Source organism: Hypanus sabinus, chromosome 7 (assembly GCF_030144855.1).
Source record: "Hypanus sabinus isolate sHypSab1 chromosome 7, sHypSab1.hap1, whole genome shotgun sequence".
In the NCBI taxonomy this organism is placed as follows: Eukaryota; Metazoa; Chordata; class Chondrichthyes; order Myliobatiformes; family Dasyatidae; genus Hypanus; species Hypanus sabinus.
In genome coordinates, this window is record NC_082712.1 from 78,163,933 (window position 1) to 78,180,385 (window position 16,453).

A 16,453-nucleotide genomic window follows, 5' to 3' on the forward strand; every position below is an offset into this window, starting at 1 on the left:
CTGAGGCTTGCGTGTGTGTCCTTGAGCAAGGCACTTAACCACACATTGATCTGCGATGACACTGGTGCCAGGCTGTATGGGCCTTAATGCCCTTCCCTTGGACAACATTGGTGGTGTGGAGAGGGGAGACTTGCAGCTTGGGCAATTGCTGGTCTTCCATTAAAAAAAACCTTGCCCAGGCTTGTGCCCTGGAAACTTTCCAAGGTGCAAATCCATGGTCTATCGAGACTAATGGAGGCCTACACCTCACACACCTCTGTGAGATCTCCCCTCCTACACTGCAGGGAATAAAACACTGAACTATTCATGGAAAAGATGCACTCTTGATCTCCCGGTCTACCGCATCCTGGCCTTGGAATTCATTTGACTACCTGCACTGTATTTTCTCAGAGAGTGGCAGACATGTTCCGAGATCAGTGAAAAGCTTTTGTTTGTCGCCCTTCAAACAGATCGCTGCAAACATCAGTACAAGATGGTAGAAGGAAAAAGGAATACCGGAATGCAGAATGCAGAGAAAGAGAACTGCAGATAAACGATAAGGCAGAAAGGTACTCAGAGTCAAAGTTGAGTTTATTGGCATGTGCACAAGTACATACACTCAGTGTCCTGTACCTAATAAAGTGGATACTGTCTGTATGTTTGAGGTGTTTTGCTGCTGTAGCCCTTCCACTCACACATTTGATATGTTGTAGGTTCAGAAGTGTTCTTCTTCACACCACTGTTGTAACACCTGGTTACCTGAGTTACTGTCACCCACCTGTCAGCTTGAACCAGTCTGGCCATTCTCCTCTGACTTCTATCATTAACAAAGCATTTTCACCAACAGAGCTGTTACTCACTGGATGTTTTTTATGCTTTTCACACCATTCTCTGTAAACTCTAGAGACTGTTATGTGTGAAAATCACAGGAGAATCAGCAGGTTCTGAGATATTCAAACCATCCCATCTGGCACCAACAATCATTCCACGGTCAATGTCACTTGAATCATATTTTTTCCCCGTTCTGAAGTTTGGTCTGAACAATAACTGAACGTCTTGACCGTGCCTGTGTGGTTTTTTGCATTGAGTTGCTGCCACGTGATTGGCTGATTAGATATTTGCATTAACAAGATGTCATTTTCGCATGAAATGTTGACTGTTTACTCTTTCTCCATAGATGCTGCCTGGCCTGCTGAGTTCCTCCAGCATTTTGTGTGTGTTGCTTGGATTTCCAGCATCTGCAGATTTTCTTTTTGTTTGTGAGTGTATGAAAAGCTTGTTTTACAAACAGCATCATGGGCACATAGCATCAGCTAAGGAGCATTATTCAGAGAAAAAAACATAAATTAACAAATTATAAACAATTTTAAACACAATCAGAACAAAAGCAAACTAATCAAAATAGCTATGAATTTACTAAAATATGGTGATTAGACTGTGCAGGTTGGTTCAGAACCAAATGGCTGAATGGAAGTAGCTGTTCATTAACCCAGTAGCGCAGGGCTCCCAGCTTCCATTCCTCCTGACCAGTGAAAGCTGTGAGAAGCTGAGAGGCCCAGATGGTGGGTATCTTTGATGACAGATGTTGCTTTCTTGAAGCATCATCTACTGTAGATATTACCGATATGTGCCATTGATAGATTGCATGGATGATAGATTGAAAGATCAAGAGTCCATCTTTATTGTGTGGACTCTTCATTCTGTTTCTCTTTTCACAGCCTTCTGGTACTTCATGATGTCCCTGGGTGGCATACGAACACAAGCTTTCCGCCTTATCTCTTGTTATATGAGTTTGCTGAGTCCGAAGGTTAAAGCTAAAGGTCGGGGAGTCTGGAGGTCAGAGCCAAAGGTCAGCGAGTCCAGCGGTCAGTGAGACTGGAGGTCAAAGCTAAAGGTCGGCAAATCCGGAGGTCAAAGTCCCTCGGTGGGCGAGTCCAGAGGCTCAGTGTCCTGGGTTTGGAGGCCTGACTGTGTATACGTGGGTGCGTTTGGAAAGGAGTTTGTTTTGCTTCTGTTGGCTGCGTGTTGTTCTGTTGAACCTTGTGGGTATGCTATATTGGTGGCAGAATATTGGTGACACTCGCGGGCTGCCACCCTCCCCCCCCCCCCCAGCCCACCCTCAGATTGTGTTGGTTGTCAACGTAAACAACGCATTGCTCTGCATGAGATTAATAAATAAATATAATGTAATCTCTGCATGGTAATAATGAGCTGATACCAATCTGGTGTGAAAGGCAGATATTTGTTTATTCCGCACCCCATTGAAAGGAGGTCACCTTTGACAGGGCACCTCTCCCTTGGCACCCCAAGGGATTTGCCTCTGCCACACACAGGGTGGGGCTCCCAGCCACAGCTTCCGGAGCAGGGCCCTCTGAGCCCGGGCTGACAGCAGCCTGCAGTCTCACTCTGCCCAAACCCTGCTCAGTGTTTGCACAGATGACTCATCTCCTTCCTTCCGCAAAGTCTCAAACTCACCATGTTCCCTTCCCTTCCCAGCTCACTGAGAGAGAACTCGGGTCCAGTAGGGTCTTGCGTTGTCTGCCAAGGGCTTTCTGATCACCCTGGGCAGATTATTCTTTATATTTATATCCAGTCAATAAAATTGATGCACCATCAATAACTCACTCTGAGACGTAAAGGCGAGATATCGGCTTTTATTGACTGGAAGAAGGAACAAGCAGTGAGTGACCACCATACTGCATCCTGGAGACTGAGAGGCCGGGCTCAGGCCTCAATCGCCTTTATACCGGGGTCTGTGGGAGGAGCCACAGGAGCAGTCAGCAGAGGGCCGTGTCCAGACAGGTATATGTAGTACACCACAATTTCCAAAACTAACTTGATTCATTAACTACAAGAAGTACAACACAGTACATATTCATTGTGACATCCGGTCTATACATGTTGCGTTGTCAAATCTCTACAAACATGGTGCGATCATTGCTACACTATCTTCTGAAAACATCAACGCCTCTCAAGACCTCCTTGAACAATGCACCGTTCAAGTGGCTGCAGAGCACTTACACAGGACCCACCCCTCAGTGTCGAGTGTTGGCAGGACCCCGGACTGTGGTCCTATCCCACCTAGTGTCTGCACTCAGCTTCCTCAGCACGGACATCTGCACCATGGAATGAGCTAGTCACCAGTGTTCCCTTCTGCACTTCTCCCTACACTGGACACACCAACTAGGCTCTTAGTCCATAAGGCACAGGAGCAGAATTAGGCCATTTGGCCCATTAAGTCTGGTCCGCCATTTTATCATGGCTAATCCAATTTTCATCTCAGCCCCAGTTTTTTGCCTTATCCCTGTATCCCTTCATGCCCTAGCCAATCAAGAATCTATCAATCACTGCCTTAGAGAAACATAAAGACTTTTTCTCCACAGCTGCCTGGGGCAAAGAATCCCACGGCTTCGCCACTTTCTGACTAAAGAAATTCCTCCTCATCTCTGTTCTAAAAGGATGCCTTTCTATTCTGAGGCTGTGTCCTCTGATCTTAGACTCTCCCACTATAGGAAACATCCTCTTGAGATCCATTCTATCAAGGCCTTTCACTATTCGATAGGTTTCAATGAGGTCACCCCTCATTCTTCTGAATTCTAGTGAATACAGGCCCCGAGCCAACAAATGCTCTTCATATGACAAGCCATTCAATTCCAGAATCATTTTCACAAACCTCCTCTGAACCCTCTCCAGCACATCATTTCTAAGTTAAGGGACCCAAAACTGCTCACAATACTCCAAGTGAGGCCTCACCAGTACCTTATAAAGTCTCAGCATTACATCCTTGCCTTTATATTCTAGTCCTCTTGAAATGAATGTTAACATAGCATTTGCCTTCCTCACCACAGACTCACCGCAATGTTAACTTGCAAATTAACCTTTAGGGAATCCTACACAAGGACCCCCAAGTCCCATACACTTCCCAATACTGTATTCCCATCTACCATGCCTTTGCCCATTCTCCTAATCTGTCTAAATCCTCCTATGGCCTCTCTACTTGCTCAAAACTACCTGCCCCTCCACCTACCTTCATATCATATAACCATATAACAATTACAGCATGGAAACAGGCCATCTCAGCCCTTCTAGTCCATGCTGAACGCTTACTCTGACCTAGTCCCACCGACCTGCACTCAGCCCATAACCCTCCATTCCTTTCCTGTCCATATACCCATCCAATTTTACTTTAAATGTCAAAATCGAATCTGCCTCTACCACTTCTACTGGAAGTTCATTCCACACAGCTACCACTCTCTGAGTAAAGAAGTTCCCCCTCGTGTTACCCCTAAACTTTTGCCCCTTAACTCTCAACTCATGTCCTCTTGTTTGAATCTCCCCTACTCTCAATGGAAAAAGCCTATCCACGTCAACTCAATCTCTCCCCCTCATAATTTTAAATACCTCTATCAAGTCCCTCCTCAACCTTCTACGCTCCAAAGAATAAAGACCTAACTTGTTCAACCTTTCTCTGTAACTTAGGTGCTGAAACCCAGGTAACATTCTAGTAAATCTCCTCTGTACTCTCTCTAATTTGTTGACTTCTTTCCTATAATTCGGTGACCAGAACTGTACACAATACTCCAAATTTGGCCTCACCAATGCCTTGTACAATTTTAACATTACATCCCAACTCCTATATTCAATGCTCTGATTTATAAAGGCCAGCATACCATAAGCTTTCTTCACCACCCTATCCACATGAAATTCCACCTTCAGGGAACTATACACCATTATTCCTAGATCACTGCATTCCTCAATGCCCTACCATTTACCATGTATGTCCTACTTTGATTATTCCTACCAAAATGTAGCACCTCACACATATCAGCATTAAACTCCATCTGCCATCTTTCAGCCCACTCTTCTAACTGGCCTAAATTTCTCAGCAAGCTTTGAAAACCTACTTCATTATCCACAAATCCACCTATCTTAGTATCATCTGCATACTTACTAATCCAATTTACCGCCCCATCATCCAGATCATTAATGTATATGACAAACAACATTGGACCAGTACAGATCCCTGAGGCACAGCGCTAGTCACCGGCCTCCAACCTGACTAACAGTTATCCACCACAACTCTCTGGCATCTCCCATCCAGCCACTGTTGAATCCATTTTACTACTTCAATATTAATATTAATACCTAACGATTGAACCTTCCTAACTAACCTTCTGTATGGAACCTTGTCAAAGGCCTTACTGAAGTCCATATAGACAACATCCACTGCCTTACCCTCATCAACTTTCCTAGTAAACGCTTCAAAAAATTCAATAAGATTTGTCAAACATGACCTTCCATGCACAAATCCATGTTGACTGCTCCTAATCAGACCCTGTCTATCCAGATAATTATATATACCATCTCTAAGAACACTTTCCATTAATTTACCCACCACTGACATCAAGCATACAAGCCGATAATTGCTAGGTTTACTCTTAGAATCCTTTTTAAAGAATGGAACCACGAGCAATCATCTGAAAACTTTGCAAAAAGCCATCAATTCCATCATCCATATCATTGACAAAAAACGTAAAAGGAAGCAGTTCCAACACAGACCCCTGTGGAACACCACAAGTCACTGGCAGCCAACCAGAAAAGGTTCCCTTTATTCCCATTCTTTTTCTCCTGCCAATCAGCCACTGCTTTATCCATGCTAGAATCTTTCCTGTAACACTTGTAGCTTGTTAAGCAGCTTCATGTGTGGCACTTATTGAAAGGCCTTCAGAAAATCCAAGAACACAGCATCAATCAATTCTTTTTTGAGTATTCTTCTTGCTATTTCTTCAAAGAGTTCCAAGCAGATTTGTCAAGCAAGATTTTCCCTTGAGGAAACCATGCTGACTGCAGCCTATTTTATCATGTGCCTCCAAGAACCCTGAGACCTCATCCTTAATAATTGACTCCAACATCTCCTCAACCACTGAGGTCAGACTAACTGCCCTCGAGTTTTCTTTCTTTTGTCTCTCTCCCTTCTTGAAGAGTGGAGTGACGTTTGCGGGGTTCAGCATTTGATGACTTTCCAGCAGCAGCTGATGCCTGTCTCAGTGGGTGTCCCTGGGAACAGCCCATGGATCAGAGAGTCCTCTACCAACCAACTCCTGGGGATGAACCTTGATAAAAACCCTTGCAGTCCTCTCCAGTTCTTCTTTGCAAACAAACAGACCACAAAGAGGGTGGGTGATCATCTTGTCCTTATCACAGACATCCCAGGAGCAGTGAGGTTCTGACCATGGAGGAGAAATCTGACAGGACCTCTCACAGCCAGCCCAGCAAGGTATTGATGCGTATTGACAGTTCTGCTCATGGACATTCTTCCAGATTGCTTGGTCAGTCTCCTTGGGGAATCACCCACAGGAACCATTGTGTGCTTCTCCCACAGGGCCTGCAAGATGTTTTGTGCCAATAGTGAAAGGAGATTTTGGAAGGAACTGTACAATATAGTACTGCATATCTGGGGGGACATATTTTGGGTGAGGGGAGAAGGACGCTTTTTCAGGAGTTCCACAGTCTTGGGCTATCTCAACATCCCACCCCAACTCGCTTCTCCTGCTCCTTGCCTGAAGGAGGTAGATTACACCGAGATGATATTCTGGTCCCCCAGAGCTAAGGTTTGGTGAGACAAATGTGTGGAAGTAGGGAGTCACACCTCGTTACTTTGCAAAGAAAGCACACTGAGCCTCTACTTTCTTCAGAGTTTGCAGTGATTTGGCATGATATATAAAACTTTGACAAACTTCTATAGATGTGTAGTGGAGATTATAAGAGCCTCAGGACTCGCACCACCAGGTTCAAAAACAGTTATTACCCCCAACCATCAGGCTCTTGAACAAAAGGAGATAATGACACTCCACTTGCCCCATCATTGAAATGTTCCCACAACCAATGGACTCATTTTCAAGGACTCTTTATCTCATGTTCTCTATATTAATTTATATTTTTGTTTGTACAGTTTGTTGTCTTCTGGTTGATTGCCCCAGTTGATTCTGTTGTAATTATTGCTCTATAGATTTGCTGAATATGCCCATAAGAAAATGAATCTCAGGGTTTTAAATGGTGACATTATGTACTTTGATAATGAAATTTACTATAAACTTTGAACAACCGAGCCTTACTATTCCCACCTCAGCTGAGCCTCACTGGATGGCAGCATTTACTAATATAAGGCCAAGAATTATAAGTTGCTAAAATGGCAAGGTCTGGTTATCCTAGATTGCCCAGGTTCTGATGTCCATGATTGGGTGGATAGAAAAGATGTCTCATTAACATGATTGTTTTTGCTTCCACTGAAAGGTTAGAAACAGTAGAAGACGTTTTGACTTGGTTCATCTTGGCCTGGTATAGAGGCTCCAGCTCACAGGATCACAAGAAGCTATAGGGTGGGGGGACTCAGTAAGTTCCACCCCAGGGACGGCTCTCCCACCATCAAGGACATCTACAAGAGGCAATGTCTCAGGAAGGAGATGTCCATCATCAGGGAGCTCCATGCTCTCTGTACCTATAGGGTGGCTAAACAGAGCTCCCACGTCATTTACAAATTTGCCAATAATACCACTGTTATGTACAGAACCTCAGATGGTGATGAGGACCTGTACAAGAGTGAGATAGAATAGCTGGTTGAGTGATGTCACAGCAGTAATCTTGCACTCAACATCAGTAAGACCAAGGAATTGTGCGCTTCAGGAAGAGGAAGTCAAGGGAACACACACCAGTCGAGGGGTCAGAGACAGAAAGGGTGAACAACTTCATGTTCTGGGTGTCGACATCTCAGAAGGTCTATCGTAGGCTCAATACATTGACGCAATTACAAAGAAGGATTGCCAGTGGCTCTACTTCAATGACAGTTTGAGGAGATGTCACCAAAGACTCTTACAAATTTCCATAGATGCGTGGAGGAGATTACTTTGGCTAGTTTCATCGCAGGCAGGTGTGGAGGAAGACAAGAATCCACAGAGAGTGTTGGGATTCAACCAGTTCCATCTCGAGCACTGCTCTCCTCACCAATGAGGACATCTACAAGAGATGAGTCACAGGAAGGTGACAGACGTCCACCATCAGGCAGGAGGTACAGAAGCCTGAAGATCAACACCTCAAGGTTCAACAGAAGCTTCTTCCCCACTACCATTAGGTTGTTGAACCAGCCTGAAAAACCCTAAGATTACCTTGGACTAGATCTATCACTATCACCACCTTAGACTAGATTTCTTTTCCTCTGTTGAGTTTGTTGCAGAAGTTATGAATAATTTAGGCTAATTTAAGTAAATAGAACAAGCTGCCAGAGGAAGTGGTTGAGGCAGGTACAATAATATCATTTAAGAAGCATTTGGACAGGTACACGGAGGTGAGGGGTTGGAGGGTTAATGGCTGACAGTAGGAAATTGGGACCAGCAGGGCTGGCACTGTGGACGGGAGGGACTAGATGGGCTGAAGGCCCCGCAACCATGCTTTCTGTTAACTGATGTAAGTCGTGCTTGCAACACACTGCGCTGCTGCAGCAAGCTAATCTTCACAGCATTGATACCCTGTGCACGCATGACTATGACAGTAAACTGGAACTTGAGGATATAGCAAGGCTGGGAGTGTAGACCAGAAGAGCAAGTGGAAACACAGCGAGTCTTAGAGATTGTGCCAGAGGTCAGGACTGAACCTGGGTCACTGGAAACAACTCCACCCACTGCCCTGCCCACATGAAGGTGCGTTTATAAATAGGAGGAGGCCACACAGCCTCTCTGTGTTTAAGAATGTTGTGGCTGGTCTGACTGAAACCTCAGCTCCATCTTCTCATCCAGCCTCACTAACATCTAGAACGGACATGAGGAGGAATTTCTTTAGCCAGAGGCTGGTGAATCTGTAAAGTTCATTGCCACAGGCGGCTCTGCAGGCCAGCTGTGCATTTAAAGGCAAAAGTTAATAAGTGCTTGATTAGTCAGGTACGAAAGGTTATGGGGAGAAGCCAGGAGACTGGGGTTGAGAGGGATAATAAATCAGCCATGATCGAGTGGCCGAGCAGACTCAATGGGCCAAATGGCTTAATTCTGTGCCAATACTCCATGATTTTATGTCCTTATGATCTTATATTTCTCCCCCTTATTAACTACCTGTGGCTTAAGGACACTCCAGATGTCTGCTTCCCAACTTTGAGGAAGAGAGTTTCAAAGAACACAACCTCAGGCGGTAAAACAAAACTTTCTTTCATCTCTGTCTAAAATGATTGATGCTTTATTTTTGAACAGTGACCCCTGGTTCGAGATTTTCCCACATCAGAAAACATCCTCTCCACATCTAACCTCCAGTTCCAAGCAAGCTGTTTGTGTAGCTCAGTCCGTCAGCTCTTGCCAAGTCGGTGAATAGCCCTGGGTTCAGCCAGCAGTCAACCAAAGCCCTTGGGGCCGGTGCAGCCAGAAGTACCCCTGGACTCCAGATGGTTGGTAGCAGGCTCGGTGAGCAGAGTGGTCAGCTACAGCACAGTACAGGGCCTTTGTGCTGTGCCCAGTTTTTAACCGACTTAGCCCAGTAGCAGAGTGGTTACCATACCAACCCGCCAGGCTTCAATTCCTGCCGCTGCACATAAGGTTGGATGTGGAGAGGATGTATTCTGATGGGGGAAAATCTCGAACCAGGGATACGTTCTCCCCATGACCATGTGGGTTTCCTGTGGGCCACAGACCAAAGCCGTACCTGCGGCTAGGTTCATTGATTGTGTTAACCATCCTGTGATTCGGCTAGGGTTGCTGGGCAGCGTGATCCAGAGGATCTATTCCATGCTGTATCGTAATAAATAAATAAATACTCTATGATCAATCAAGTAATTCCCTCCTACATAACCCTCCACTTTTCTATCATCCATGTGCCTATCTAAGTTTCTTAAATGCTCCGTAATGTATCTGCCTCTCCCATCACTCCTGATAGGATGTTCTACACACTCACAACTCATAAAAAATCTTACCTCCAATTACTTTCCTCCAATCACCTTAAAAGTATGTGCCTTGTATTAGATTACATAGAAGAGTATAAGACAGGAACAGGCCCTGCAGCTCATGATATCTGTGCCGACCACAACATCAATGTAGTGAACTACATATACCTGTCTGGACACACCCCCTGCTGACTGCTCCTGTGGCTCCTCCCACTGACCCCGGTATAAAGGCGATCAAGGCCTGAGCCCAGCCTCTCAGTCTCCAGGATGTAGTATGGTGGTCACCTACTGTTTGTTCCTTCTTCCAGTCAATAAAAGCCGATATCTCGCCTTACGTCTCAGAGTGAGTTATTGATGGTGCATCAATCAAATTAAACTACTCCCTTCTGCCTGCACATGGTCCATATCCCTCTATTCCCTGCACATTCGTGTGCCTGCGTAAAAGCCTCTTGGACACCCTTATCACACCCATTTCCACGACTACCCTGGCAGCTCTTTCCAGCATCCACCACTCTCAATGGAAAACAAAGCTGTCTCACACATCCCTTTTAAAAAGTACCCCTCTCACTCTATAGTATTTAACCTTTTGACCCAGGGAAAATATTCTGACTGTCTACTGTTCAGTTCTGTAACTTCAAAATGTTAACCTACAGTAATTCAAAGGAAGACACGGGAGTCCGTAATGCAGATCTAACTTTGTGTTTACTTTAAGCAAGGTGCACATGTATCATATGTAGTGTGATGATGTATGCAATGAATCTATTTATACATATAACCGGTAATGAATTTTATATATATATATAATATTACTGAAATACTAAATACACAACATCTACTTCTGCTCATTTTATCAGCTACCATCAGGTCTCCCCTCAGCCCTTGCTGCAGCACAGAAAATCGTTGAGAAGGGTACACAATGTAGTTAGTGCGATTAGATAATTAATAATTCTGTTACATAAAGCAAAGGGCCTGACAGCTCACTGGGGGAGGGGTCACTAAATCTGAAAACCTCACTGAAATAGCAATCTTACGCCCATCACTCACACGCCTGCAAATGTTTGTTCTTCACGCATACCTGACCAATTTATCTTTCAAAAATTCCTGTTGTATCTGCCTCCAGTTTTCCAAATCATAGCATCTCATTGTGTGACAAAAAAATTCTCAGAATCATTTAAAGGTCAAAGTACATTTATTATTAAGTATGTATACTATGTACGACCTCGAGATTTGACTCCTAACAGGCAGCCACAAAAAGAAGAAACCCAACTGAACCCATTAAAAGAAGGCCAGCACACACCCAATGTTCAGAAAAAAAACAGATCCTGCACACAATAAAAGTAAGCAAATTACATTCAGAACTGAAGCTGATGAAAGTGAGTTCACAGACATGAAGCCAGCAGCCAGTTCAGGAGCCCGTCAGCTGCAAGCCACAGCCTCATTTCAGTGCAGAGATAAGTAAAGTTCGCGAAACAGTGAGCTGAACACTGGCCCGTTCCTCTCCTCCAGCCCCAACACCCTGACCTTCTGCAGATGGTCTTAATTGCTGCCTCAGCAAAGGAATCACACCACCTCTTGCACTGACATGGACGTGTCTCTGATTGTGTTTTTTGCACCGATGCCCCGCATTGCACGATCTTCTCCTGCACTGTCTCATATAATTTCAAAATCAAAGTCAAGCTGATTTTCATCTGCACAAGTACAATGGTGCACAGGTATAATGAAAAGCTGACTTGCAGCAGTGTCACAGTGTATCACAGGAGCAGCAATATTCACAGGAGAAGCATAAAAATAAATTATATGCACAAAAACAACAATTAAAACAAAAAATCAAAATGAGTGTAAAGTATTCAAAGTAGTCACCGTGTTGCTAATCTCTCCTGATTAGGGTTGCACCAGTTGTTTCAAGAACTGAGTGTCATAGAGCCATGGAACACTACAGCACAGAAACAAGCCCTTTGGCCCATCTAGTCCATGCTGAACCATTAACCTGCCTAGTCTTGTCGACATGCATCCAGACCATAGCCCTCCATATCCTGAACACATGTACTGAAGCAAATTTCTCTTATGCTCACATCTACCACTTCCACTGGCAGCTCGTCCCACACTCTCACCACCCTCTGAGTGAAGAAGTTCCCTCTCAAGTTCCCCTTAAACTTTTCATCTTTTTCACACTTAACCCATGACCTCTATTCTAATCTTACCCAAGCTCAGTGAAAAAAAGCCTGCTTGCATTTATCCTTTCTATACCCCTCATATTTTTATATATCTCTATCAAATCTCCCTGAATTCTTCTAAGCTCTAGAGAATAAAGCCCTAAACTATTCAAATTCAGGTCCTCAACTCCTGGCAACGTCCTTTCTCAGAACTCCTTCAACCTTATTTACATTTTTCCTGTAGATAGGTGACGAGAACTTTACACAATACTCCAAAATAGGTCTCACCAACATCTTATACGATTTCAACATAACATCCCATTTCCTGTACTCAATATATTGATTTATGAAGGTCAGTGTGCCAACAGCTCTGTACAGTTCTGTCTAACTGCGATGACACTTCCAGGGAATTATAGATCTGTATTCCCAGGTCCCTCTGTCTTCTGCACTCCTCAGTCCCCTACCGTTTAAGTCCTACCTTGATTTGTCCTACCAAAATGCAACACCTCATAATACTCTGCATTAAATTCCATCTGCCATTTCTCAGCCCATTTTTCCAGCTGGTCCCGATCCCACTGCAAGCTTCCTCGCTGCCCACTACGCCCCCAATATCAGTGTCATCCGCAGATTTGCTGATCCAGTTTACCTCATTATCATCCAGGTCGTTGATATAGATGACAAACAACAACAGACCCAGCACCAGTCCTGCAGCACTCCACTAGTCACAGGGAACCACTTTCTAGCATTCTCTGGCTTCTCCCACAAAGCCAATGTCAAATCCATTTTACTACTTCTTCATCTTGAATGCCAAGCGACTGAACTTTCTTGTCCAACTTCCCATATGGGACCTTGTCAAAGGTCTTGCAAAAGTCCATGTAGACAACATCCACTGCCTTGCCTTCATCTACGTTCCTAGTAATTTTCTTGAAGAACTCTGTAAGACTGATTAGACATGACCTACCAAAGTTGACAGGAAGTAGCTGTTCTTACACCTGATAGTGTGGGACTTTGGGCTTCTGTACCTCCTACCCAATGGGAGCTTTAAGTTTTGTCTGAACCTAAGTACCTGTAATACTGCACAGCTTTTCACTGCATCATACCTCACCCTACTTGTGCACCTGACAATGCACATGACTTGGTCTGCGCTCCTTGCAACCAATCTTCATGTAAATGAACGCAGTACTTCACAAATTTTGAAGGCCTCTAAAAAATCTAATGCTTCAATAAACAGAAAACAATGGAAAACTCTGCAGGTCTGGGAAGAGAAGTGAAGGTAATGTTTTAGGATGAACGTTCAAAATAAATTTATCATCATAGTACATAAATGTCACCATATACAACCCTGAGATTCATTTTCTTGCGGGTATTTGCAGAGAACGAAAGAATACAATAGAATCAATGAAAAATTACACACAAGGACTGACAAAAAACCGATGTGCAAAAGAAGACAAATTGTGCAAATGCAAAATAAACAAATAATAATAGTAATATTAATAATTACACTAAGTCAACAAGCAAATAAAAGATACTGAGAGCATGAGTTGTAGAGTCCTTGAGAGTGAGTCTGTGGGTTGTGGAATCAGTTTGTTGTTGAGGTGAGTGAAGTTACCCACACTGGTTCAGGAGCCTGAGGATTGAAGGGTAATAACTGTTCCTGAACCTGGTGATATGAGACAAAAGGCTTCTGTAGCTATTTTTCCAATGGCAGTACTGGATGTGGAGAGGGTGTTCCCTTTAGCAGGGGAGTCCCAGATGCTGGGGATTCTTGCTAATAGACGTTGCTTTCCTATAGCAGTGTTGCTTAGAGATGAGCTCAATGGTGGGAGGGGTGGACTAGGTCATATCCTCCACCTTTTTTTGGCTTTCCATACCAGGCTATGATGCAACTGGTCAGGACGCTCACCACTGTACGGCGATAAAAGTTTGTCAAAGCTTTGGATAGCATGTCAAATCTTTGCCACCTTTTAAGAAAAGTTTACTGCACTTTTTTTTGGTAATGGCGCTTACTTGCTGCTCCCAGGACAGATCCTCTGAAATGATTATGCCAAGGAAGTTGTTGACCCTCTCCACCTCGGATCCCCTAATGAGGACTGACTCACGGACCTCCAGTTTCCTCTTCCTGAAGTCAATAATCAGCTTTCATTCAGTGTGAGGTTGCTGTAGCAGCACTTAACCAGGTTTTCAGTCCTCCTCCTATGTGGCGATTTGTCACCATCTTTGAAGGCAAGGCCTAGATAGAGTGGATGTGGAGAGGATGTTTCCTTTAGCTTGAGAGTCTAAGATCAGAGGACAGCCTCAAAATAGAGGGTCATCCATGTAGGACGGAGATGAGGAGGAATTTCTTTAGCCAGAGGGTGGTGAATCTGTGGAATTTATTGCTACAGGCAGCTTTGGAGGCCAAAACACTGGGTGTATTTAAGGCAGAGGTTGATAGATTCTTGATTAGTCAGGGCATGAAAGGTTACTAGGAGAAGGCAGGAGAATGGATTGAGAGGGAAAATGGATCAGCCAGGATCAAATGGCAGAGCAGACCCAATGGAATGGGCCAAATGGCCTATTTCTGCTCCTATGTCTTATGGTCTTATGAAGTTGGGCTGAAGAACCCTTCACGAGAAGTGGGTGAGGGCTTCTATTGAACGGTCTACAACCTGGAGAAATAATTCATAGACCCTGCCTGGCTCCTCCAGCAACTTCCAGTTTTGTATTTTACTTTAACACCCTCAACCATGCTGCTTTACAAAGAGCAATTCTAGTGTGTCCAGCCCTCTGTATAACTGATCCCCCATTCACCACAGATCTCCTCAAAATCCCTACCAAGGCAATTAATCCTTCTTAAAACCTGCTCAAGAAGTGAACACGATACACATGCTGATGACGCAAGGAAGATTTATCTTGGTCACTCAGTGCACAACATTTTGTTTTTAAAGCCTCTCTGTTGTTTTAACCTCTCATTCGAAGCAGCCCAATCGTTTGACTCACTTCCTTTACCCTGAATCATAGCCGTTTACCAGCAAGCTTTAGAAAAGTGCTGTTGTTTAATCTGCCTAGGAGCAAGTTTTATAAAAGTACTATTCTTTAATCTGTTTAAGAGCAGACTTTAGGGAAGTACTGTTGTTTAATCCACCTTGGAACAGACTTTTAAAAAGTACTGTCTTTTAATCTGTTTAGGAGCAATGTTTAGAAAAGTACTGTACTTTAATCTGCCTGAGATTCCCCGCTGCTTGCCTTGGTGTCAGATCCACCACATCTCTTTCAGAACTGCTCAGGTTCCTTCTGCTTGCTCTGCTCGCTGTCTGTGCAAGGAAAATGTAGTTTCTGATCTCCACGTCACCCTCGTGTTCATTTACATTACTGACCAATGGTTCAGTCAAGGCCTCTGTGGTCAGGATCAACCATAAACATTGCACCCTAGCTGTCTACGTGGTATGAAGCTAGTATGCAAACACAGCCTGTACCGTATGGAGAGCAAGCTGTCGTCCATGTAGGCTCTCCCTCTCCACGCATCTGTTGAACCCCCGAAGGAGTGGCAGGGACCGACAATGTTTGGCACCAGCGACATCAGCATTGAACTCAACATGGGACTGCCTTAGGGACTCCAGCTCCAGGTCTTTCCTTGGGGTCTACTCCCAAAGTCTTCCCTATGATTGGGTATAGCGGCAAGGCAGCGAAAGTTTGAGATCAGAGTTTTCCTTCTCATAGATGCTCCATCTGCCCAGAGCAACTGCTTTTAAAGTGCTAGTGACCCACCTTTGCCCCTTCTCCTGCCAGTGGAAACAGTTCCGCCAGGCTTAGTAGCTAAGCCACACATGAAGGCCAGGAGATAGACGTGGTTGTCAGAGGCTATTTGAGATACATGCCATTGGGAGCATTTAATAGGTAGTGGGAGCTTATCAACTACCCCCTCCCAGCTATGACAAACTTAAGGAACCAATGGTTAAATATGAAGACATTAAGGACCCTGTTCCCTGTTCTCAATGTTCACATCAGGTGGGAGGTACATGAGCCTAAAGACCCCACCACCATCAGGTTCCTGAACCAACCTGAAAATTCCAAACACTACCTCAGTATATGTGCTTAATATTTTGTCTCTCATCTTGCATTAATCCGAAACCCACATATCATTCCTTGAGGAATTTCTTTAGCCACAAATCTGTAGAATTCATTGCCACAAACAGTTGTGGAGGCCAAGTCATTGGGTATATTTAAAGCAGTGGTTGATAGTTCTTGATTACTCAAGGCATCAAAGGTTACAGGGAGAATGAAGGAGAATGGGTTTGAGAATGAGGTGGAGCAGCCTAATTCTACTCCAATGTCTTATGGCATTACATTAATTTTGTTGTGTAAGATGTACAGTGTATGTTAAATTAAGTTTATGTTTAACTTACGTTGGTTATGTCTCTAATGG

The 16,453-nt window shown here is 44.2% G+C and overlaps 1 long non-coding RNA gene across 1 annotated transcript; it reads left to right on the forward strand.

Annotated features, from left to right (window-relative positions):
• Positions 1–467: 467 nt before the first annotated feature.
• On the forward strand, positions 468–1,904 carry LOC132396355 (uncharacterized). The gene is made up of 3 exons (XR_009512959.1): positions 468–548; positions 1,157–1,238; positions 1,698–1,904. It is a non-coding gene; the product is annotated as an uncharacterized LOC132396355 (long non-coding RNA).
• The last annotated feature ends 14,549 nt before the right edge of the window (positions 1,905–16,453 follow it).